General features: G+C 47.6%; 1 protein-coding gene across 2 annotated transcripts in view; it reads left to right on the top strand.

The window, feature by feature from the left end:
- Positions 1-8182: 8182 nt before the first annotated feature.
- The window catches only part of FAM53B (family with sequence similarity 53 member B), a 126037-nt gene continuing 108624 nt past the window's right edge, over positions 8183-25595 (top strand). Inside the window, exon 1 of one of the 2 annotated variants that reach the window (XM_023224312.2) lies at positions 8183-8563. The gene's annotated coding sequence lies outside the window, so the exon portion shown is untranslated. The remainder of the gene's footprint in view (positions 8564-25595) is intronic. The other variant, XM_023224313.2, reaches the window with a different exon arrangement.

The following is a 25595-nucleotide window of genomic DNA, read 5'->3' on the forward strand; positions in this document are numbered from 1 at the left end:
ATATGTACGTAAAATATTCGAAGCAGTCAGATGAGTATTCAGTCTAAAAAAATCTTTGTCCATGTTTTCTTAAACTTTGTATTTGAGTATTGTCACTGATATCTTCTATTTGATAAGTTTGTATGCATTTGACCAGAGGTTTTTTTTTTTTTTTTTTTTTTAAGATAGGGTCTCACTCTGTCACCCAGTCACCCAGGCTGGAGTACAGTGGTGTGATCATGACTCACTGCAGCCTTGACCTCCCAGGGTTAAGTGATCCTCCTGCCTCAGCCTCCCTAGCAGCTGGGGCTACAGATGCATGCCACCATGTCGGGCTAATTTTCCTATTTTTTGTAGAGATGGGGTCTCACTATGTTGCCTAGGCTAGCCTTGAACTCCTGAGCTCAAGTGATCCTCCTGCCTCAGCCTCTCAAAGTGCTGAGATTACTGACGTGAGCCACCGTACCTGGCCTAGAGATATCCAGGAAACTTAGGAATTTGCATCTTATTGTTTAGTCCAGTTCCATTTTTATATATAGAAAGATTGAGATCAAGACTGGGCCTTAGAAAAATTGTGATAATTTGAGGAATCTCCCCAATATGTTTCTTTTTTGACACAAGGCACAAACTACACACAGATGACCTAATTTGCCACTCTAAGATGAGTATAGAATATGAGTATAGTATATGGGTCTGCCCTTCTTATATATAGTATGCTGTATATACTACAGTATATATAGTATATTGAGTATAGTATGTGGCTCTGCCCTTATGCCCTGTGTCTCTCCAGGCTACTGTCAGTTTGTCTCTGTAACTGCTTATTTCCCCAGTGAAATTGAAGTATGTTAAAGGTGCTAGCAAAGTACCTTCTGTATAGTAGGTATTTAAGGTTGGTTTCTGTTCCATATATTTCTTTGAAACAGCTTGGAGAGAGAAGCAGTGCTTTAGACCCTGCATATTAGGAATGTGAATATTAAGTGAGAAATGTAAAGCAGCTTAGCGGGATTGCTGCCACACACCAAGGCCAAATCAGTGTTCTTTCCTCCAAGGACCCTTCTTCCCATGAAGCTGATATGTTTAATTGTTTGAGATTTTACCCCTCAGTGCCACGGTTTTAGTATATTCAGTTCCATTGTAGGCATTTGTGTTCCAGGAGTGATTAAATGAGTGAAGAGAGGAGGAGTGCTAGATAAGTGAGAGGGAAAGTTTAGGTAGGCCTTTCAGAACTTCTTAGAAATCATACTGTATAGCTTCTTCTTCCTTAGTCTCTAGCGCTGGTGCTGAAGCACTTATTTATTTTTTTGATAGACCAAGTCTCACTGTATTGCTTGGCTGATACAGTCAAGCAGTCTTCTGTCTCAACCTCTTAAGTAGCTGGGACTCCTCAGCAGTCCACTATGCTGGACTTGAAGTACCTTTTTTTTTTTTTTCCAGTCATTTAAGAAATGAGGACCAGATATTATAATGCCAGATTTTCATGAAATGTCTTTTATGATGTGTCAGCAGAGACTAAGAATACCCCTTGGATTTAGATCGTTATCTGTTTTAAGAGGTAATTTTTTTTTTTTTTTTGAGACAGTCTCACTGTGTCACCCAGGTTGGAGTGCAGTGGTGCAATCATGGCTCATTGTAACCTCAACTTCCTGGGCTCAAGTGATCCTCCAACCTCAGCCTCCATAGTAGGTTGGACCACAGGCATGTGCAACCACGCCCAGCTATTTTTTGTAATTTTTGTAGAGACAGGGTTTCGCCATGTTACCCAGGCTGGTCTCGAACTCCTGGCCTCAAGCAGTCCTCCCACCTTGGCCTCCCAAAGTGGTGGGATTATAAGTGTGAGCCACTGCATCCAGCCCCAGTAATAATTCACTAAGAAATGTAGGTATGCTGGGGGAAAATGTTAATGTGGGTGCATTTGAATTGAAACCAAATAGACAAGGATATGATATACCTTCCTTCATTAGGTCTGAGTGCCAAAGCATTATTCCAAGTGACATCAGACAAAGGAACCAAGAGCAAGTCCCTGTAGGATCATGCATTAGGAAGCTGGTGGCATTGGATTTAATGAAAGTGTTGAATTGGATTTGGGTCTTGTATTGGCCATTTAGGAAGCAGTGGCCTGAGATTTTATAATTGATTTCTACTTTGCATCATCCAGATTTGATATCCTTAATCAGTGATTCAGGTTTATTTCCTTTGCTGTAAGCTAACAGTGCCATTCGCAGTGACGTTTTCAAGTTTGATGTTGAGTAATACTTTAAATACTTTATCTGATTTGTCCTTAGTTTATACTAGAATTGACAGTGTAGTGTAAAAGTTATGGTGAATCAATTGTTTATGCTACTCTAGAAAACATTTGGTTTGGCCAGGCTCGGTGGCTCACACCTATATAATCATAGCACTTTGGGAGGCCGAGGCGGGCAGATTACCTGAGCTCAGGAGTTCAAGACCAGCCTCGGCAACACGGTGAAACCCCTTCTCTGCTAAAATACAAAAAATTAGCCAGGTGTGGTGGTGTGCACCTGTAGTCCCAGCTACTCAGGAGACCAAGGCAGGAGAATTGCTTGAAGCCGGGAGGCGGAGGTTGCAGTGAGCCAAGATCGTGCCGCTGCACTCCAGCCTGGGGCGACAGAGTGAGACTCCGTATCCAAAAAAAAAAAAAAAAAAAAAGAAAACATTTGGTTTTTCGGGTTTGTTCATTTCTTTTGCTTTTTTATTGGTGGTTATATGACTATCTCAATGTCTAGATTGCTTAGTATGACTTTAGACATGTTGGCCAGTGTCATATTGCTTTCTTTAGTTCATCCTAGAGGACTTTAGTCTTTCAACCATTCTAAGAGAGTTCTACAGAGTTGAGGTCAATATGATATGACGTACCTCTTTACAACAGAATCAAAGCTCCAGTTCTTTATGTTAGGTAGTTTAACAGTACAGTGGTTGACTAACCTGGTTTTGATCAAGGTGTTTTTTTTGGTTTTTGTCCCTTGTAAAAGTTAAGAGAAGCTGTAAACTAGTAATTGAAATAGTAAGCCAACTTCTCATTCATATCAATTCTTTTATATTGTAGGTACAGTTCAACCTATAGCTACAGGTTACGCACATACAAAATCAGCAAGGCTTGTCTCTCTTAGAACAGTCGTGGGTATGAATCCAAACAAAGATCTTTGCTCTTGGTTCATATAATAGATTGACAAACTGCTGAGGAGAGTTAAGAAATTCACAGGCTACTATGTAGGCTAAATGTTCTTTTCATACTGCTCCCAGGAATGTTCTACCCTTTAGAACTAGAGGCTGATTTCTTTTCTTGACATTTTAAATCCGAAGGATTCAGCCTTTAGATTGGGTTTTTAAGCTCTGTGAAATCACCAACTGTATCTAGTTTTAGTTTCCTTTCTACCTAATGAAAATGAAATTTACTCAGTTTCATTTTTAGGAGGAAAGGCAGGAGAGCAGTAGCTTTGAGCATATCACTAGGGAGGAATTAAAAATCGATTTTTCTTGAGGCAATGACTTATGGCAGATAGTTGACAAGAGAAAAATTAAGTTTTGAGCTTATATCTCAAATACTGAATGTGAATTCCTCTAAAGAATGTTTAAGAAAAAAAGTTGAAATGGTTTCATTTAAAGATGTTAACATAAACATTTAGCCTGGTCTACAGTTGAAATATTTTCTAGATTAAATGCAATTTATAACAAAGCAATATGAAAATATTGTAATTTGTTTTTAGATATGTTTTTGATGGGGTAATTGAAGCAAACTAGGGAACTCACCATGTTAATAATGATAATAATTAGAGTCTACTTCATGTAAGATCATAAACAGATGCTTTTGAACCTTAGTATTAGAATAATAAAATAGGTTTAATAAGTTTTACATATGCCATTTACTTTGAATGTAGTGAAAAGCCTTTCTTACACTTTCTTAAAGCTTTTTATTTACCATACATAAACTTTTAAATGTTTGTTATTCATGCTTGTGTTTTCTTGTAGCACATAATACCAGTAGCTACTATTAACTTTGAAAAAAAAAAAAAAAAACGAAGTTGAAATAAGTTTTAACTGTTGCTTGGTTCTTTTTAGCTTACTTACCAGAACTCTTCCATCCAGTGAGTTGCAAGCGTGACATTTGCTGTGTTTTCAGCACCTGCCAACTTGGAAAGCAGGGTTTGTGCTCAGGACTTAGGCTCACAACCCATACTTTGTGGTGCACAATGCTGGCCCAGCTGGCATGCTTTCGTACCTCAATGGTGCTAGACAGTCAGTTACAAAGCTGTGTGGCTTCACATGCGCTGATCTCAATAGTCACTCCTCTTCAAGCTGCTTTCAACTCTTACTTTGTATCAAAGGAGTGGGATTGGTATTATTAAACTCATGGCTGAGGTTATTTTTCAATGAAAATAAATTGTTTAGTTCTTGGATCAAAGAGTAATTTTGTCCTCAGGAACTAAATACCACTTTAAAAAGGTGTGTGTATATGTATCGTGTGTATGTATGTATGTACATACATGCATGATTCCAGCTAAAGCTATAATTCATTTCTTATTTTCATCAGTGGATAAAAAGAACAGACAGGAAAGAACAGAAGGATTAATGTATCATGTGATCCCTACATGCTAATGTAGGTAAGGTTATTAGTTGTAGCTGCACAAAGATGTGGGAAAATTTACAGAACTTTTTTGTCTGAGTAAGACATGAAAATTGCCCCCATGATAGGTTCAGATTTTTTATTTCCATCTATAATCAGAAACTTCTTAAATTTTCCAAAGAAGTATATTTTGCTAACATACTTCTAGTCACCAATCTTTTTGAAAATACTTAAGGTGGACTTGGTGATGTCTGTCTTCTCATAATTTATTATAAGTAATTTTAAAAGGTTCTGCTTTAAAAAAGATCTTTTCAAATGTAGAAAGAACAGTGTGAAATGTGAATGACTGGCTTTTAATACAAGGGTTGTGACAAAGAGGCAGTGGCTTTTGGAAGCCAAATAAAGGGGTGAATACACGTGCATCTGCATACTGCTGTTGGGTCCAGTGTATAACTTTTGGCGTTTGCTTACTTCACTTGTTAGTCTAAAAAGGATAGTATGTTATTCTCTCAAACCAGTTGATAATTTTTTCGTGGTGAGCTCTTTTTACAACCATATATACAGATAGATTCGATGGGAAAAACTGAACATTTGCTGGTACTTGCTCCAGCCTCAAAGCTCAGCTCTTTGTTTGAATGTCACATTTATCTGGTTCTAAAGGCATAAAAATAAAACACCCACTAACTACCTAGGACACTCCTTAATGCATATCAAAACCCAACCTTTACCCTCCTCTGCATAAATGTGCTTAGGTGAATACTTTTATTAGCTTGTTGATACAAGTTTTAGTAGGTTACACCCTTAATAAAACACACCCTTATTGTCTCCTGTTGCTTAAGAGCTTTAAACTTATAATAGGGGAGCTCTCTAATATAGAATGATACTCAGTTTCTATCTCCCAAGCAGTTTTGAGTGGAAATGTGTTTCATACCTTACACACAAGTGTGCCTCTATTTGGTAGTCCTCCTTTGGGGGAACTAGGATTGCTGTGTTTTATCACTGGTTTTCATATCTTTTGTTTGTTTGTTTTTCTTTTTTTTTTTTTCCTTTTTTCTTTCTTTTTTTTTTTTTGAGACAGTCTTTTCCTGTCACCCAGGCTGGAGTGCAGTGGTGCGATCTTGGCTCACTGCAACCTATGCCTCTCAGGTTCAAGCTATTCTCCTGCCTCAGCCTCCTGAGTAACTGGGATTACAGGTGCCTGCCACCATGTCTGGCTAATTTTTGTATTTTTAATAGAGACAGGGTTTCACCATGTTGGCCAGGCTAGTCTCAAACTCCTCACCTCAAGTGATCCGCCTACCTTGGCCTCCCAAAGTGCTGGGATTACAGGCGTGAGCCACTGTGCGGTGCCATCATATATTGGTCTTGAAGTAAAAGACTGCAAGTAATCCCTGCATTTTATATTTCCCAGGGTGTTCTCTGGCTTAGTCAGGTTAGCATTGGTTGATGATAATGGAAAAGTCACAAGTTATAGTTTTTAGATTATTTATGGATTTATTCCTAAATTGGCCTGTGAATTTGCATTTAGGTGTCTGGTTGTGTTCAAAATCTGGTTTTGATTTGGTTTGACCATTTTGGATTGAACAAAGATAGAGAGTTTAGCTCCATGTCCCTGCCCCATTGCAGCTTTTACATAGCTTTAAATCCAGAGTTCTACGTTTTTAGCTACTCTTCTGAATTGAGCAGAACTCTAATATAACAACCTTTTGGGTAGAATTTTTTCATAGTAAAGAACTATGGAGCTGAGCACTAAGAAGTGAGGGTGTTTTATAATATAGCTGTAGGATTATTACATCATGTGGGAAGAGCCTATAGTATGGAAGGTTAAGTGTGACACAGGTCTTTATGTATCTTTTTAGTCTTTGGAGATACAAATCTAGAAAATGAGAAGTAACTATTTATTGGTTAATAGCATAACTTCTTAAGCAAGTATATTAGTTCTAGACAGCCTCAAGAAAGCCTCAGAACCAGAAAAACAGGCTGCTTTAGGTTGGAAAGGAGGTGTTACAGCAGAGGAACTGGCCATGACCACCATCCTTGGAATGTGAAACGCAAATCATCCTGAAAGCAACAAGAATAATGGTTGTAATAATTGTTTCCAGGCTTGGGACCCTGCATCTTATTTTTTAAGTTGACCTGATGAACTAGTAATTGTAGGAATAAACTGAATGTTTGCCAGCAGGAGTCACTCTAGGCTTCCTAATAAAAACTTAGTAAATTAAACTCTGTCCTTAAAGCCCTCAAACGCTGAGGTGATTGTGTGATATCAGATAGCTTTAGGGAAACACTGACTCTTTTGGTTAAGCATAGCAGCATTCTTAAAATTATTCCTTGGGCCTTCTTTTGTTCACCATCGGTTCTTGGATCTTGTTCCTTTCGAGATTGGTCCTTAATGCATTTTTAAAAAGCAATGTATATGGGTAAGGGTATCAGTATCTTAGTATTCTGTATTCTGTATGTTAGTTCATTTTGGCTTTCTTAGGATGGACTGACTCTATCCCACATCATGTAACTTGAAATGAATAGACTCATATCCTTTCCAGTGATTGCCGTCCATTCTAATCATGCAGCAGAACTCAGTGGAGTGAGCTGTAGTGTCAAAGGAGATGTCAGTTCATGCTTTTCTGAAAAGAATGGGTCCAGTGTGATGATATTCTGAAATATTTCAGCAATAGCCATGAAATATAATAGTTTCCCAAGCGCACAAAGCTCAAGAAGTTAATTGTTCATTTATGTTTGATACTGGGATTGAAACATTGGATTAAAACCAATTAAATGTTCCTAGAAGCAACAGAAAAAGTTTCCCTATTTATGAATAGAACCATTCAAATGGCGCAGACACAATCCATGTAAAGTAATGAGGTGTTTTGTTTTTTTGGCAAAGGAGAACACAAAACAGGCATGGGGGTTTTAAAAAACCTTCTCTTTAAAGATTGCTTTTTGGATACAAGGTCAATAAAATAACATACACCAGTAGGAAGGAGTAATGGGAAATCTAGGGCTTCACTTCACAAGGAAAATAATCCCCCTCCCCCAGGTGAGCAGCACAATGAAAATACTCTGCTTATTCTATCAGGGTTACATTCCTGAACTTAAGTCAACATCCTAAGTTACAGAACTAAACATGCTCTGCCTCTGCTTAGCAACCACAAATCCTTCCTTCGCCAGTTGCATGTATTTTGGATGTGGCTTCTGAAGTACACATTCCTTCATTTTGATCAGCGCCCCGAGTTAGGAAACTTGCGTTTTATTTTCCCAAAGTGTGACAACACTTCAAGGTCCCCCCCGTGCCGCGACCCCATCCGCCCGCTGTCCTGCACGCCACTGAAGTGACCGTTTCTTTTAAACCTCGGCACCTAACAACCCGGAAGCTGGACGCCTGAAACCTATGTGGCCCAGCGTTTTCATCCCGGCTCGTGCGGGGGGCGGGGAGAGAAGCCCGTAGGGCCCCTGGCGCGGGGCCCGGGCAGCCGCGGTGGCGGGGCCCAGGTCCGGGGCCACTTCCCGCGTCCCGGGGCCTCGCAGGCGCGAGCTCGGCGAGCGGCGCGCGGCGGAGCCCGCAGGACGCCCTCTAGCCCCGCCCGCGGCGCGCCGCGAGCCCCCACTCCCCGCCCATCGGCGGCTGCGCGCACTGCACACTCGCCCGCCGCCGCCGCCGCTGCCGCACGCCGCCTGCCTCCTGCACGCCGCCGCCGCGCCTACCGCCCGGGCCCGCGACGCAGCCCGCTGAGCGCCGGGCCGAGTCCACGCAGCCGCTGTCGGGCGGCCCCGCGGCGGCGGCGGGCGCGGGCGGCCTGGCCGGTGCCGGTTAAAGGGACGAGTTGCAAATACTTCAGGAAGTGACAAGTCGATTTCCTCCTCCCCGGGAGCCGCTCGTACAAAGCGCTCGGCGCCGGCAGGCGAGCGTGCGCGCGGCGGACGCGCGGCGGGCAGCCCGAACGACTTGGCGAGCGCTGGCGGTGACGGCGCGGGGTCCGCGTCCGGAGCGCCCCGCCGCGCACAGTAAGCGACCCGGGGCCGGGCGGCGGCGGCGGTGGCCGGGGGGCTGGTCCCGAGAGAGGTCCGGGCCGTGTGCGTCCCGGCCGCCGGCTGGAGGGAGCCCGGCTCGCGTGTGCAATGGGCTTGCCTGTTTTTTTTTCTTTTTTACTAGTGTTGCTGGTTGCCTTTTTTTCTGCCTTGTTTCGCGTTTGGATTGGGTCGGGCGGTTTCTCCGGGCGCTCGGTCTCGCCCCCGATGCAGGCGTCAGACTTGTCAGAGCACAGGCATGGGGACGTACAAGCCTGGCTGCGGCGGAAAAGTCTGCGCTCCCCAGGCCAGAACGGGCGGGCGGGCGCGGGGACTGCTGCGCCTGGGGGTGTCCTCTCCGCGTCTCGACTTGAGCTTTGACTAGCCTCTGCGGAGGAGGCGCGGAGTCTCGGGAGCCGGGCGTCCCCATTCGCCCCGAAGTTCCCTCATCGTTTGCAGACAACTCTTTTGTTCGCGGAAGTTTGCACCCGTCACCCCGGGATGCGGGCGCGAGGCGGCGGGCTCCGCTGCTGCTGGGCTGTCCGGGGCGGTCAGGATGGTGGTGAGGGGGCATTCTGTCCCGGGCGGGGGAAGCCCGCAGGGAGGCCACGACTGGGGCTTGCGAGTGGGGGCGTCCGCGTCGGCGTGGCTTTTGCACATGGCGAGAAGGGCCGTCCGGCACAGGCACACTGGTCAAGTCACATTTTTGCCTGTCTTGGATTTTGCAAGCCCGTGGGAGGCAGGTTACGCGCTCAGGGTTTCTCTTGGTGGGGCAGAGACGAAAGAATCGAGGACACCCAGAATCCGGGGAGGGTTTGCGGTTTGTGTTGTCCCAAGTGTGTTCTCGCTCCCCCGCCCCCCACCGTGTCCCCCAGTCCCCAGCTCTCCACCCCCGTCTTCGGACTTGGGGAACAATGCTCGTGGTTCGGGCCGGGGCGCCGCAGCAGCGACGAACCGCACGGACAGGTTTGCCCGGGTCCCTCGCGTTCGGACGCCCCCTGAAGCCGAGCTCCTTCCATCTGACCGCCCAGGCTCATTAACACGTACTGTACTTAGGACGATGGTGAACAAAGAAAAGCTCTTTGCAGCGTTTGATGAATGGGATTCTGCCTCCTATAGGCCACACTCCGAGTCTTCCATACGGTACTATCTCTGGACTCGGTGGTGTTAGGAAAGTGGCCCCCGGAATGACTTGCATTCCGGGTCTGGGATCCTGGGGTGGGCATTTGTGCTGCTGCGCTCGCCTTGCAGGAGCGGGTGCAGATGGAGCCAGGCTGACGGTTGTTCAACAGGAACAAATGTTTGTTGAATTGTTGGATGGTGGAGAAAAGAGACTGTTTCCTATTGACTGCTGCAGGAGTTGGAATGGCATTGTTTATTGGCCTGGGAAGCCAGGCAAACGTCTTGTGCTGCTTACAACATATTAGCAGACTTCCAAATGACATGCTAGCATATGTGTTCCCAGCAGTCCCCACCGGCTGGCAGGGAGATTCCTCCTTGCTCCAGATCCTGGACTCGTTTAAAAGCTGCCACCTGGTTTGAGGACCGGGGAAGGAATGGAGTTAGCCGACCAGGTGAAACTGACTGTTCCTAATTAGGCCAGGTTTTGGTTTCATTTTAATGTAGCTATTTAAGAGTAACGTGTGTCAGTTACAGTTTTGATATTGAATTGCAGGTCTACAGGGTCCCCCACCCTACCTTTAGCTGTGGACTACATAAACAGCTACTTGTCCCAATTCATCGTCCCATTCAGTGGGAGAAGGTTTGGATCAGGACTGGTAGCCCTTGATTCTGTGTCTGCACTTGGCTGTCACCCATCATGCGACCTGGGAGTGTGCCGATCCAGCTTCCAGGCGCTTTTTCAGGTTAGAAAGCTAAGGAGAGGCATGGAGAAGGTCTGTATTTTTTTTCTTCCAAAAGTTCCTTCAGAGAACGAGGCTATTTGAATTCAAATGATGTTGCCCAACTACTTCCTATTTTCTTTTGGGAAGGTGAGATTCATGTGCAGTCATTTTGATATCGAAGACAAGTTTTTAAATAGAAACTAGCAACCTCACTGCTGCAGAAGTGGACTTGAATGTTCCAGTATTCTCAGGACAAAGTAGAGCATTCCACTGTCTTGGTTCATAATGTTTTCAATCAGTTTCCCCCTTCTCTTTTCAACTTGGGTATGTTGCACATAGCGTTTTGGAAGTTCATAAAGTTCTTTTGGAAAGAGCTTTATGATACCTTTTTGTCATTGTGGTGGTTACGCTTAATTGACATTCTATGGGAAGTCCTGGTGTTATTTCCAGGACTGGGCCCTTTTTGTCTCCATGTTTTAGTCTTTCTCTTTCCCCTTGTTGATTCCCTTACTGCCCCACTAGCCTCCCCATCCTCCCTATAGAAGCCTAGTGGGCTTGGGTTCCTTTAAGCGGGTTCAGTGAGCAGGCGCCTGACCCTTGATTGAAGCTCAGGAAGGGCCAGCCTGCTCTCCTCCCCTTCTGGAGGCCACAGAGAGCTGTGTTTAAATATTAGGAGCTGGCAGCAGGGGACGCTGCGGAGCTCTTTTAAAAAGCACACCCTTCTCACTCCTTGCCTTGGGCCCTGAAGACTGAGCTCTGGGCCCACCTTCGGATTGTTCAGTTGATGTTTTATTTGGATAGCGTGACTTTCTGCAGTTAAATTGCGCATTGTATGGAAAACTTTCTGTTCTTACCCTTAAATAAAAAGACTAAAATAAGCAAATACTCAGATCGGCACAACCCCCATCATTACCACCACCAGGCACACCTCTCTGATGTGTAATAAAAGAAACCTGCAGGCATAATTTGTTATGTAATGTGCTGATAATACAAGTTTCGGTTTTCTATGGAAACCAGATGTGGAGGGACTCTCTTTAATTGATCCAGCAAGGGGAAGACTAATAGATTAACTAGTCCTTGCAAACCCCAATGGTGTTTTGTTTAACTTTAGGGGAGAATCCCTATAGGGCTTTGGAGAGGTTTTTACCCTTAGCTTCTGCTTTGCTGCAGCTGTCCTTTTTGTCAGACTCTTCCTCTCTTGAAAGAACCTGTTTGTTGCCAACACGAAGCACATGGCTGGAGCTGGCGGGGCTCAGTGAAGCTTAGCTCTGCTGGACTCCCCTCCTCGCCTCATCTGGCTGCTGCCCTCCCGTCCACTCCACAAAGGGTCTGGCCAGGGGACTTGGGTGCTGGGAGGAGTGTTGATTGTTCTCCCTCAACTCCTTCCTAAAGTGTCAGTCCGATCATCCAGGGAGAGTTTCTGTTTAAACTTGTCCAATGAATACACCTTCCAAAAATCATTGACTCTCTTTCTCTGATTAGTTTGTTTGTTTCCTGCGTAACTTTGAGAGTTTTTTCTGGATGGCTGAGTCACCTTTATTATGGCCCAAGGTTGGGGACGGCACTGTAATAGCTGACCCTATTAACAGCAGTTTCATTGCCTGCCGGGATGTGAACTTTGGAAACAAACCCAGAGGCTTAGATATGCTGATGTGCCCTGAGACTTGCTTAGAAAATTTTTGTTGTAGCGCAGTTTACATTAACATGATTAATGACTGCGCCACTGAAAAGTCCATATTCAAAAGCAATTTACCGTTCCCTAGAGTTCTTCTTACAGTGAAGTCTTTTTCTTTGCCAAACAACTTTAAGGTAACTTCTTTGATGCTTAATCCAAACCTCCTGTGCACCGGGTTTTGGGGCAAGATTTGGGCTTGGTGTATTGCGGGGTTGTGGTTTTGGTGGTGCCTGTCTTAACGTTACCGAACTTGGGTCAGGGGGAACTCGAATTCTTATCTCAGAAAGTTCTCTGAGATCTGAGCAACAGACTGCTGTGCTGGCTAGGATGGGAGGGAATCTTCCAGAGGAAACTTGGCTTCTGGGTGTCTTGGAGTGATGCAAGGAGGCTGGAGCTAAAGATTTTATTTTCTTTCCCCTCACAGTGATTGGAGATACTTGAGCTTTTCTGAAAAATAGAGACGTCCTTGGGTTTTTCTTATTTTTTCTTTTCTTTCTTTCTTGTTTTTTTTTGTTAAATGTGGGTTGATTGAGAGGGGGAAATACTGATGGGTGCATCTGAAAGCAGCCTTAGGAACCCGAGAAAATAAAAACACGTTTGAAGGACTCTGGAAGATTTTGCATTTCAAAGGGTCTACCTTGTAGAATTTCACATCACGTCAGGGGTTACAGAGAAGTGTGACAGGCACCCCCGCTTCTTTAATGGTTCTCCCTCTCTCCTGCTGCGGGGGCTGCATGGGGAAGCTGGCTTTTGCGTGGGGGATGGGGGACAGCTTGGCCAGACCATGCTGGAATATCATGGAAACCACATTGCCTCTTGGGCATCTGTAAGTCTCGGGAAGGGCTTTTTCCACGGTGCCACTCTCAGGAGGGTGAAAGCAAATCATGTTGGTAAACAGCCCATTTGACCCCAGAATGCGGTGGCAGGCTAACTCCTGACTTCTCTACTCACTCTTTTTGTTCTCTCATTAAACAAAGAAACAGATTCTTCCCCTGCGCTGGTATAATGTGATTCCCAAGGATTTAGCTGAAATGGGTGCAGATTGTTCAGAGAATAATAGCAGCACCCACTGGTTGTTGAAGGCCCACCCAGGGCCCTGGGCTTTGGATACACTTTCTAATTCTCAGAGCAAACCTGCAGTTACAGCTGAGGCTCAGAGAGGCCAAGTAACTGGCCCAAGGCCACATAGCCGGAAGGCAGAAAGCCAGGAAGGAGCTCTATCCCTTCAGAGCCTGCCTGCTTTCTATAGGCCGTGCTGTGTATTCATACGATAGAGGCACTGGGTTCTGTTTTATTTCAAAGCAGAAATTTTGTTTAGTCTTGTTAACACCACAGGAAAACCTAGAACTTTTTTTTTTTTTTTTTTTTTGAGACGGAGTCTCGCTCTGCCGCCCAGGCTGGAGTGCAATGGCCGGATCTCAGCTCACTGCAAGCTCCGCCTCCTAGGTTTAGGCCATTCTCCTGCCTCAGCCTCCCGAGTAGCTGGGACTACAGGCGCCCGCCAAATCGCCCAGCTAGTTTTTTGTATTTTTTAGTAGAGACGGGGTTTCACCGTGTTAGCCAGGATGGTCTCGATCTCCTGACCTCGTGATCCGCCCGTCTCGGCCTCCCAAAGTGCTGGGATTACAGGCTTGAGCCACCGCGCCCGGCCAAACCTAGAACTTTTAACTGCCTTTTCCCCTCCACTCTCCTTTCTTATGGCTGTGTGTGTTTTTTTTTTTTTTTGGAGTGATTGAAATCTGTATGTACTAGAGGACCAAAGGTAGTGCCATAGTTTGGGAGGCTGAGATGTTTTGCTTCAATCTCAGAAAAGGCAGATTCACAAGAAAACATTTCCGGTGACCTTCTGGGGGAAGCAGGAAGTAAACCTGGCAGCCCACTGGAAGCACCGCCATTTATTCAGATTCCGTTTTTCCATTCAAAGAGATTCTTAAAAGCGTTTCCAACTTTTTTTCTTTTTGCGTTTGTAATTCAGATGTCTCAGAGTAAATTATGATGTGGTGTTTGCCACTCCAGGTCTGTACAATATCATAGTTTGTTTACGTGCCTAAAGTAATCAAGTAACTGAACACAATTGTATATCCTCCAGTGTGGCTGAACTTGGTACGCCCCAGCCAGGGCCGGGCAGCGGCCCTGCATTCTGTCTCAGACAGATGGCTCTTTGCAGGTTGGTTCTGGGGGTGGGGGTGTGTGAGTGTGAGTGTGTTTTGAAGGAAGACTAAGGAGACCCATCTCTAGCAAGGCCTGCCTGGCTGGGCATGCTGTCCTTTCTGCCCCTGAAGAGTTTGTAGGAGAGTGCTGGAACTTCTAGAAGCTAGAGTAGTGGTTCTGAACCTTGGCTGCACATTAGAGTCACCCGGGAAGGTTGGAAAAAAAAAAAAAAATCTAGATGCCCAGGCTGCATTCAGGCCCAATTACATCACAATCTTGGAGAGGGGGGGCAACAACCCCGCACTGGTATCTTTAAAGTTCCTGAGTCGATTCTCTTGTGCATCCAAGACTGAGGAGTGAGGGCTGTAATAGACCCCATGCATACCTAGGGATCTGTTCCTTAGTTTCCCTATTCCTTAGCAGGAGATTGGGGGCTTTCATATTCAGGAGTGGAGCAAACCTATTGGCATATTCTGCTGCTACTATTGCTATGTCTTGGTGAAGTAGCATCTGAAAGGCACCATCCCTAGGGGAAGTGTCTGCTGTGGGCATCCTTGAGGTCATTTCTGTTTCTGCTGGGCCAAGATTCAGCACAGTCCCTCTGAACCACCTTCTTTCCAGATTGAAGGGGGCAGATTTTACTCAGGCTGTGGTGTCAGGGTAGTTCTCATACAGGCCCTTCCTCCCCACGGTCCTAGTGGTCTTGTTCCTTTTGGGGGTTTGGCACACCATGTGCCCCTGGGGCTCAGGGGAGGAAAGATGCATTTAGGTTCCAGGGCATATCCTGACAACTCTCAGTGAGTGGTGAGTCTTTTTCACTCAGGTTTGCAGTGAATGTCACTCTATCAGGCACCTGGTTGTCCCTGACAGCTCAGAGCCTGTCTTCCTGTGAACATACTTAGGATTACATTTCATAGAATTGTGTTTAGAATGGCCAGGGTGCTTGGAGAGCGAGAGCTTCTTGGGCCTGCTGATGTAAACTTCTGGAAGAGAGGTCTGATCCTTAAGAGGTGAGGTGAATCTCCCAGGGTCCTGTAGCCAGTTCTCAAAGGTGCAGCCTCTGTCTCCTGAGTCCCTGCCCTACTGCTGTGCTGTCATGACGTGGAACCTTATTCTTGCTTGCAGGACAGCCTGCTTTAGCATAGACCAGCAGGTGAACTTGATCATTGCTCAGAGAGTTCCTTAGCCAAGTGAAACATGCTATCCATCCCCTGTCTCCACCCACCAGCCCCAGTGGAAGGTGCTGAAACCTTGTAAAGGTGAGCTTGATGAAAAAGGTTTTGGCCTCTATGCCAAAAGTGTCAGTCTACCCGGCTGTGTCTTGGTGGTGAGTAGTGAATAAGGGCTCTTTCCCCCGCTGTAGGGAGTTGGGTTTGGGCTGAGTGAAGGGAGAAGAGGATTGCTGTTTCCTCAGGGCTGCAATTTCCGTATTCATTCCGCAGACATTGATTGGACATCTGCTGGGTGTCCACTGTGGAGCCGGGCACTTTACTTCATTACATTTAATCCTCAGCACAACCTATGGCTCAGGGACTAGCCCGATTTCATTGCTGCAGACATGCTGCCTGGAGAAATCACTCACCCCAGGTTGAGAGGGGAGGTTGGGATTTGAACTTGGCCCAGCTGACCTCAGTCCTGTATTCTTTCTACCACACCCTGCTGCTTTTCCATCCAGTGCTCACCAGGGGAGGAGAGTTCCTGCTGTAAGACATGTGCATTGCCCAGTGGGCGTTCCCTGGCAGCTCCTGTCCGGGTGCCGTGCTGCAGTTTCTAGGAGGGGGCGTGGGTGGGCCCTCGAGCTCCTGGATAGCTGGGTTTGTGCAGGTCCTGTCTGGGGCCATGGTGTGTCCTGGCAGCTGGACTGTGCCTTGTGCAGGAGAGATGGCTTATGCAGGTTCCAGTTGCTGCTGCCTGCCCCCACCTCGTGGAGGCCACCCTCCCTCCCAGGCTGCCCTCTGGCTGAAGCCTGAAGCACCCTGACAGACAAAGCCCAGCTGGGAGAGGCCTCTGGCCCTGCCTGGAATTCCCCTTGCTCTGGCATTGGCCTTGGCCATGGGCCTGGGAGCGGAGGGAGTTTCAGTCCGCTGGCTGGGAGCAGCTTCTCTGCATGTTTGGAGGTGGAAAGACTAAGTTCTCTGCAGCTGACTGTCTCCATGATCTGGGTGAGGAGAGGGAGCCTGGCTCCTGCGCCCCGGGGGCAAAGAGGTGTCTGTGGTTTTGAGTCTCCAGAAGGAGAGTGGGATGCAGGGAAGCCCGTCTGTGGCATGATCCTGGGGACCGGGCCGTAGGAACCGTTCTCCCATGGAATCCCTTTGGCAGCCAAACGATTGAATTTCCTGGCTGGAAGGTAGTGGGCACAGACTGCCTACTTGCTGGACCTAATTTGCCCTGTAACCCTCTCTGGGCCTCCGATTTCTCACCTTGCTGGTCCTGCCACCCAACATTTTTAGGAAGATCAGTTTAGAGCTTGTTTGAAAAGCCCCTTGCAACAGGCGTAGTGCCTTGCAGAGCGATGCCAGGTAGGAGATGAGTGTGACTGGGCAAGCAGGGGTTCTGCTGCAAAGCTCGTGGTCAGCTGCATGCCAACCAGGTGCTTCTTGTGGTTGCAGGAAGAATGGGGACTCTTTGGCATCACGGAGGAACTTTGGACAGAATCTAAGTGAAACCCAGTTCTGTATCATTGAGGGCAAAAGTAGCATTCAGCTTTGGAATCAGAAGCCTGGGTTCAAATCCCAGGTCTACCCTTTGTTGGCCATGCCTTGTGCCTTTGAGCAGGCGACTGTCTCTGGCCCCCATTCCCTCATCTGGAGTATGGCAGTGCTGACAGCAACCCCAACCCATAGGTTCGGGGCCCTGAATGAGACCACATGTGGGGACACTTAGAGCCCCCCAAACATTAGTGAGTATCTCACACAGCCTGTGGCAATCGTGTGTTGTTGTGAGGACTGAAGGAGGGCCGGAAGGACGGGAGTCATGCAGGTTGCCCTGAGGAGGTTAGTCAGTGGTGACAAGATACAGGACAGAGCAGAGGGGACTTCAGCTGGAGTTGGACTTGGCTGGACGGGTCAGACTGGGGCAGATAGAGCCTTTTGTCCTCCAGCATCCTCCTCTCTCAGATACTACAGGGTTTTCTTGGGAGGAAAAGTTGAAAGTATGCATTACAGTTTAGTTTGCAGTGTGTCTGTTACCAAGAGTTGAGACTGGTGAAATCTTTTAAGTTTTCTCTTTAGGAAACTAAATCTTTGTTTACCAAAAGTGATTTAGTTTTGGTCCTAAGCATAGAAAGTTAAATGCATGTATGGGTCGTGATGTGGCCCCACCGTCTTGGCTCTACTGCGACCCACACTTCTGTAAATGAATTCTTTGGAAACCAAGGAATTAATGGCTGCACCCCTACCTAGACTGAGAGTGAGGGGCCCACTTACCACCTTTTGGATTCTCTTTAGGTGCTTTGCAGCGGGCACCTTTGTTTTTTGCTATTCCTCTCATGTTGGGGGAGCTGCCTTGGACACCTGGAGTCAGCATCTTCTGGGTGCGGGTTATGTGGTTGCAGCTGGGGCGCTGGCCCCCGGCTCGGCCTGTGGTATGATTCTGGCTGCTTCTCGATCCCTTTGCACCTGAACCTGACCTCAGTGTCTGCAGGAGCAAGAGCTCATCTAAGCTTGCTGAAGCTTTGAAAGGAGCCCTTCCTTGGCTTGGAGGACAGAGGGAAGGGTCCAGGCTGTGTCACACCTGGGCGTCTGTTGGTGCAGGCCTCTGACTCCTGCCGCGTCTATTCCCTGGGTCTGGTGAGCATCACTCCTCATGAGTCTCAGGCTGGCTGGCATCCTGTGGGGTGGACAGGATGGACAGTCTTGACTCATGAGATTTCCTGCTGCACTTTGGGTAGCTTTGAGGGAGACCCCTTTGTATGGGGTGTGAAGACTCATGCTGTTTACTAGGTTCTGGGAGGGGGCCCTGACTCCAGACTGTGGCAGCCCCTCCCCTCTAGGGCTGGTCCTAGAGCATCCTCTCAGAGGAACCACTGAGGTGGCTGGGCATGGGTGGCCTTGAAGCAGACCTTCTGCTAGGACGATGAGATCCTGAAGCTTTGTGAGCGAGGGCTGCATAAGGGAGGTCTCCAAGGTGTCTCGGCTGCCTGTGGTCTCATGAATGTGACAGAACTCATCTGCCAGGTGGAGTGTGTCATCCTCACCCACTGTGTCCTCCTTGGGTGTGTCACTGTTCCTGTGATAAGCACAGAACATACCTGCCATGGCGGTGGCCCCCAGGCTCAGTACAATTCAATCAGTATGGAGTAACATCTACTATGTGTGTCAGGCACGTCGTCAGGCCCCGAGGAATTCAGAGATGCATCTACCGAATCCCTGATTTTAGGGAGTTCATAGCTCATGTTATGGACAGTCAGACTGCAGGTGTTTATTGAGGTTCTACTATGTGCCAGACACAGTGTAATAAATGAATGAAGATATGTTTACACAAGGTACTGGTGAGTCACACTGTCCTCTGGAAGTCATAGAAGGTCTCTCTAACTGAGCTGAAGAGAGGAGGGCAGGGAAGGCTTCCTGGAGGGGGTGACAGCTGACCTGAGCCTTGAGGAATGAGTAGGAGTTTAGACAGATGAAGAATGGGGAGGAGGAGATATTCCAGACCAGGGGAGCAGGTGTCCCCAGGCACAACAGCATGAGACTGTGTCAGGGAATCTGGGAGACCTGGAGCCTGGGTGAGAAGAGTGTAGATTTCAGAGGGGAGCGGGGCTGATCTAGGTCAGGATGGCAGTAAAGGGAAGGACGAAGTGCTGGGAGAAGGCCCACCTTCGGGGCGCCACTGCCCAGGGGCCCAGCTTTTTGACCTTGGAGTGACCTTCCTGGAGAAGCATGAAACTAGCCTCTGAGAATTTTCATCAAGTGCCGCCTTGGCCAGAGTGATGTGGTCTTTGTTTATTTTTAGGCAAAACTCTCGCATTTAGCGGGGGCACTTGGGATTCCCAAGAGCTTCCAGAACCTCTTGCCTGTGCTGCACTGGAACTAAAGAAGTCAAAGTTCTGGCGTGTGAGTTGAAACAGTCCGATTCAGTGTAAAACTATTTTTTCTTTAAAGGGAAAAACAGGCACCTAACCATGTCGGTGCGATGGAAGAAGGAGCTTCGGTGCCTCTTGGGCTCTGTCATAGCCTGTTCTCACCAGTGTTCTCAAAGGCAGGGGGAAGCTGCTGACACAGACACTCGAGAATGGCGGGCCTGAGTCACCTGACTCCTGGAGGCCAGTGCGCCTGAGGCCTCCGCTGCCCTCAGATGCCAGCCCAGATTCCAGGCCCCGTTGACTGTGTGGCATGTGACCTGGGCCCAGAAGAGAATTAAGAAAAATACTGAACCTGTGCGGAGGCAGAGGCAAAACTGCAGTTAGCAGCCCATCTTGGCTTTGTGGGGTGTCTTTTCCAGGGCTGGTAGGGTTTTGCTCATCTGCATTTCCTCCTGAGGGAAGAAGAAAGTGAGTAAGTTAGCCGCAGATGGTTTTGATTTTAACAGTAAACCTCTCTGTTCATCTCATTCCTGGGGAGGTTAGCACATGCCTTCACCTGTTAGAAAAGAAAGTAAAAGAGGATCTGGCCTGGCTGCATCCACATAGGCCAAAAGTTGAGCAGCAAACTGGAGTGAAAGAGCTGTACGGCCAGAAGTTGGAGCAGAGAGGGGATCAGACACTTAGGCTCAGGAGAGTATGTAATAGACCACAGGAAAATGAGTTCTAACTTGCTTTGGGGAAAAAAATGATTTTTTTTTTTTTTTGAGACGGACTTTTGCTCTGTCACCCAGTCTGGAGTGCAGTGGCGTGATCTCGACTCACTGTAACCTCCATCTCCTGGGTTCAAGTGATTTTCTTGCCTCAGCCTCCCAAGTAGCTGGGACTACAGGCGTGTGTCACTACGCCCAGCTAATTTTTGTATTTTTAGTAGAGACGGGGTTTCACCATGTTGGCCAGACTGGTCTTGAACTCCCGACCTCAGGTGATCCACCCGCCTGGGCCTCCTAAAGTGCTGGGATTGTAGGTGTGAGCCACTGCACCTGGCCAAAAAACGATTTTTAAAAGCATGTGTGAAGTTCAGGTAAGTCCTTATATGTTACACATGACTTTAGGAAGTCATTGTTCTGAGACATGACGTGGTGGCATGCTCCTCTGCAATGGAGGAGCGTGGCCGGTGTGGTGTCCGTCGGCTCACCTGTCCGTCTGCTCACCGAACTACTGGGTCTGCCAGCTTCCTACCTGGCCAACCCCTTCCCCTGCACTTGTAAGATGACGACTGAGCATGGCTGATCCTGCCCGTTTCTGGGTGGATTAGTGGAACCAGGGTGGAGTCCCTTATGGGAGGCAGCCATTGGCCTGGCCAGGCTTTGGGCGCTGTTGGAGACAGGGCTGAATTTCTAGCCCCGAGTGTAGGCACAGGCGAGAGCTGGAACCCAGGCACTTGTTCCCTGAGTGGCTGACTTCTCGTCTCTGATTTAGCTTTGGCTCAATTTTTGTCCTACCCCCTGGTTGCTACTGGAGCCAACATGATGGTCACAGCCACTGGTGTCTTATGGCCCTGGAGGAGAAGACAGCAATCCCAGGTTGCCCTCTCTGCTCAGGGCTGATCCTGGCAGACATGGAGGAGGAGATAGGCAGGAGGAGGTAAGGAGAAGACTTGGGAGGGAGCTGGGTCTTCATGCCAAATGCAGGAAGAAACAAGCCATCATTCAGTTCATGTTTGAGCTGCATCAGCCCATGTGAAGGCCCCTGCACCTCTGGAAAGAACTGCAGGGAGCATTTCTGACCTCCCATCTCCAAGGTGGGGGAAGCATTTTATAGTTTTGTAGGTGACGTGGGGAAGGGCCACAGCCGGAACTTCATGGGATGGTTTAGCATGCCCTACCTCATTGGGTCCCTGCACGATGAGGGGAGCCGCCTTGTGAGAGGTGTTCCAGTGAGTTACTGCTGGTGACATGGGCTCCAGAACAGTGTTTGGAACAGGAACTAGTAGAGTTCAACGTCTTAGATTCCTTTAAAAAAAGAAAAAAAGGTTGATTTTGCATTTCTTAATGATTTCCTTTATAAATGGAGCCTCTTACAGTACAAGGCAGTACAGATGAGCCCAGACAGTTGGACAGAATGTTGGGTAGGGCTGATGTCAGTTAGAAAAGCCTGAGAGAAGAGAGAGTAGGGCACAGAACCAGTAAAAAGGATCCCTGGATTCTAGTGCTGCCACTTGATGGCTTTTGACTTTGGTTCAGCCACTTCACTTCTCTGAGCTGTGATGTTCTCATCTGTGGACTGGGAATAATAGTGCCTACTTAACAGAGGAGGAGGAATAAATAGGATAGTGCGAGTCCAAGCACCCAGTTCTTTCCCATTTTCATTCGCCCAGCAAGTACGTTTTGAATGCCACTGTGTGTTAGGCTTCGCAGTTCATTCATATAACCACCCTGAGAAGTGAGTGCTGTTATTATTCCCTTTTTATAGATGAAGAATATAGGGTTCTGTCAGGTAAAGTGCCCAAGGTCATTTAGCTCATGGGCAGTAGTTCTGGGGTTTGAACTCCCAACTTTAGGATTGGCAAGCTATAGCCCGATGACTAAACCTGGCCCACTGCCTACATTTGTCAGTAAAGTTTTACTGGGACACAGCCCCCCCCTTTTGTGTAGGTAACATCTATGGGTGCCTTCACACCAGAGCAGCAGAATTTACAGACCACGGTGTCTACAAAGCCTAAAATATTTATTGCCTGGCCCTTTACAGGAAAAAAGCATACTGACCTCTTCTCTACATGAATACTCTGCACTCCAGACCTGGGCTATTGAGTATGTCAGGTGTAGCCACATGTGGCGATTTAAATTAACTAAAACTAAATGAAATGAAGACTTCATTCTTTGGCTGCACTAGCCACATGTCACATGCTCAATAGTTGCATGTGCTGGTCACCTCTCACGTTGGACAGCACAGACCCAGAACGTTGCTGTCATTGCAGGTAGGAGCACACGAGACTGTGTCCCAGTGTGGGGAGAATCCAAATCTGAGGGAACCAAAAGTGCAGAGGAGGCAGTCTGGTGAAGGACAAGACAGTGGGCCTTCCTGCTCCCAAGACACAAAGTAGAGTTTGTTGGCTCTAAGGTGATGGAGGAACCTCTGCTGCGGCAGAGAGAGCCTGGCCCTGGGGTGAGGAGGCTGTCTCTAGATCTTAGGACAGTTGGCAGGCCCCCGCCATGCCCCTTTGCAGCCTGTAACTCCAGCTCCTGGTTCACTGGGGCCACTGGCCTCATCAGCTCTGCCATGTCCAGTGCCCCATGTGTGTTTGCATGCTGGGTCCTGCAGAAATCCCATTTTCATGTATTCAGATCTGTTCTGCTCTGGGCCATTTGGGCCTGATGGGTTATACCATTGTTCCTACTGTGCTGGAACGGGAAATACGTGGTCTGATGAAATGACCATGTTTTCCATGGGCATCAGGTAAAGAACTACTTCATTCATTCAAAATGATGGCTATTGTGTGGCATGAGAAAGGAAGGTGAGTTCCAGGTCCCTCAGCTAGCTAGTATCATGTGACTTACTTCTTCAAATGCTGTCCACTGCGAACACTGATGCCGTGTGTTGAGTAGCTTGGAGCTGGGCTGAACTGTAGCTCTTGTCTTGCTTGGTCCATAAATGCTCTGAATAGGAATCTCTTTGGAAGCTAACTAGGGGCAGAGTCATTTTGAGGGGTGAAGGCAAATATGGAGGGCATAGATCTCCAGTTCATCAGACCCAGGCATAAACGCATCAGTGCTGGCCCCATCTACCCCACATTTGTGCATGCTGATGGACTCTGAGTGTGGAGAAGAGCTGTGTGACTACAACCAGAGGGCTGGTTGTAGTCCAGGCCGTCTACATTGGAGTCTCTGAAATGCCTTGTACAGTCAGAAATCCGGTCCAGCGCTCCTGTTGGGAATGGCTGGCTTTTCCATGTTTGGTTTACATGGGTACAATCTGCACGAATCTTCACACTTTAAACAATGCCCACTCCTTCTGTAATCAGGACGGAAACCTTTATAAAATGCAAGAATAAGATACCAGGAGGACTTTTCAGGACCTTGGGCAAGAGTGAAAAGAAGAAGAAAACCAGATAAGTAAAGGCCTGGTGAACTTGGCTCTAGAACAGTTGCATGAAGGAAGTGCCTGGTAGGGAGGAAGTTGTGTTTAAGACGTCGTACATGGAAGATTTTTTTCCCCACATGCTTTAAAAGGGAAAAGAATAGCCTTGGAAGGCCGGCCTTGAGTACGTGTCCCCCCTCCCGTCCCGCTGCCACCTTTGACACTGTGCTTGCCTCTAGCCAGCCACTCCCGGAATGGTCTCCTGTGTCTTCCTCTTTCAGCCAGTGGAGGGTGAGGTCATTCGAGATTGGGCTCTGCCTTAATTCCTCACTGCTGGCCCAGCACTCAGGGAGACTGATTCCATGTGCCCAAAAGAACCCGGGCACAGATACATTTATAATGGAAATTATCTGTTCTTAGAGTGCTGGCGTTTTCTGAGCACCTACTGTGTGCCAAGCATTCCGCATACATTCTCTCTCCATCTGCTCATCGCACAGCCAGCTGGGGGTGACTAGCCCCACTTCACGGGGCGGGAACTGAGCTTCTGCCATGTCCCTGAGAGAGTGTGACTTGTGATGGGCTAGAGCCTGGCTTGAAATCCAGGTCCCTCTGCTCCAAAGCCGGTTTCTCCTTACCACCTAGTTTTGTCCCCAGTCGTGCACATGCTGCTGTTTCAAAGAGAAATCTCTTGCTCCTCTGCATGGGTCCCTGATGACATTTTTATCACGGCCTGTGGGCAGAGAAGTAGGTTGCTCACTGTAGGGTGACATTTAAGAAAACCAACTCCATCAAGCTTTCCCTTTGAATGTGTTGTTATGGTACAAGAAGTCTTCGTTTGTCCTGGGCTATTTTGAAATAAAAGGCAGGAAACTCCCCTCTTGTTTCTATATCTTGCATAGAAGTCATCAAAACAGCATCCTCTGTTCTGTGCGGTAGTCGTGATTGAGGAAGCAGCTGTTCTCTTCATGATGACCCAACCAAAGCCAACAGTCTGGAGGCGTCAGGGATCCAGAATTGTCTGTTCCATCTGCTGGGTTTACTTGCGTGTGTTAGAAGTATTTGGCATGGAAACTGGTTCCCTACCCCACCTCGTGGGCGAGGCCAGAAGGGAGCTCTCCTGGTGGGGGCAAGGCAGACCCCAGACTCTGCTTTACTTCAGATAATGCCATGGTTTGCTCCATGGAATGGGTGCCACAGCCTCCCATGGGATCAGGCCGAGTGAACAAACCAGATCAACTGTCTCTCCAAGTCCATGGGTGTGAAGGCAGGCCTCTGCTGGCTGTGATTGGGAGTTTTATGGGTCTACTTTGTTGTGCATGGAATTTCACGCAGTCTGAGCTGTCTAGTCATTTTCAGGCCTCTAGCTAACTCACCGAATGAGCAAGGGAGTGGTGCCAATGAGAATGCGTGACTGAATCGCTAAGGCCAAGCGAGTCCATTGAGATCTTCAAACCAAGATGACACTTAGTTGTTTGGGTGTTTTCAGGGGGTCTGAATCGTCAGCATCATGTAGACCGGAGTTTGCACTCTGGTGGTCTGGGGGCCAGATGTGGTCCTCACACATGATTGGTTTGGCTCATATGATGCTTTACAAATTTTTAAATTTCTTGAGAACATAAAAAGGAGATTGTGCAAAGAAGTCTTTACTTTCAGTTTCTCTTAACAAGCCAGAAGATAAATTTTAATAGTAGCCTGGGTCTTCTTTCCCAAACAGCCCACCACAGTTAGCTGTAGCCAGAGCCGTCCATGGTGGACCAGGCATGTTCTCTGCATATCATCTCGATTCCTGTACAGCATGCTTCTTTCATTTATGTTTCCTGCTTGGCCCTGGAAGGCATTTGAGTTTGAGATCCCGGGAGTGGATAAGACATTCAGAAGACAGATTCAGATTTTCTGGCTCTCCAGGTTATTGGCACAGGGCGAACCATGGTGAATGGCAGTGACTAGTAGAAATGCCCAGGCTGTTTGCAGTGCTCAAGGTCATTGCCATCATAATCCTGCTACCTTGTGTTCCACCTGCTAGTAAACTTGCAAAGATAAGCCAGTACTCAGGGCACTAACAGAAACTCTGAAAGTACAGATAATGTCCCTGAAGTCTTGGGAGCCAGTCTCAGCCTAGGGGCCCTTCTACCCCTTGAATGGCCCTGTGATGCTGGGTGACCTGGGGATTCATTTTGTACCCCCGCACCCCCTGCTCCCCGCCAATCACTCAGGTGCTTCACCTATTTTAATCTTCTTATCTAAAAGTGCCTTCCTGAGGCC

Source organism: Piliocolobus tephrosceles, chromosome 9 (genome assembly GCF_002776525.5).
Source record: "Piliocolobus tephrosceles isolate RC106 chromosome 9, ASM277652v3, whole genome shotgun sequence".
Classification (NCBI taxonomy): domain Eukaryota; kingdom Metazoa; phylum Chordata; class Mammalia; order Primates; family Cercopithecidae; genus Piliocolobus; species Piliocolobus tephrosceles.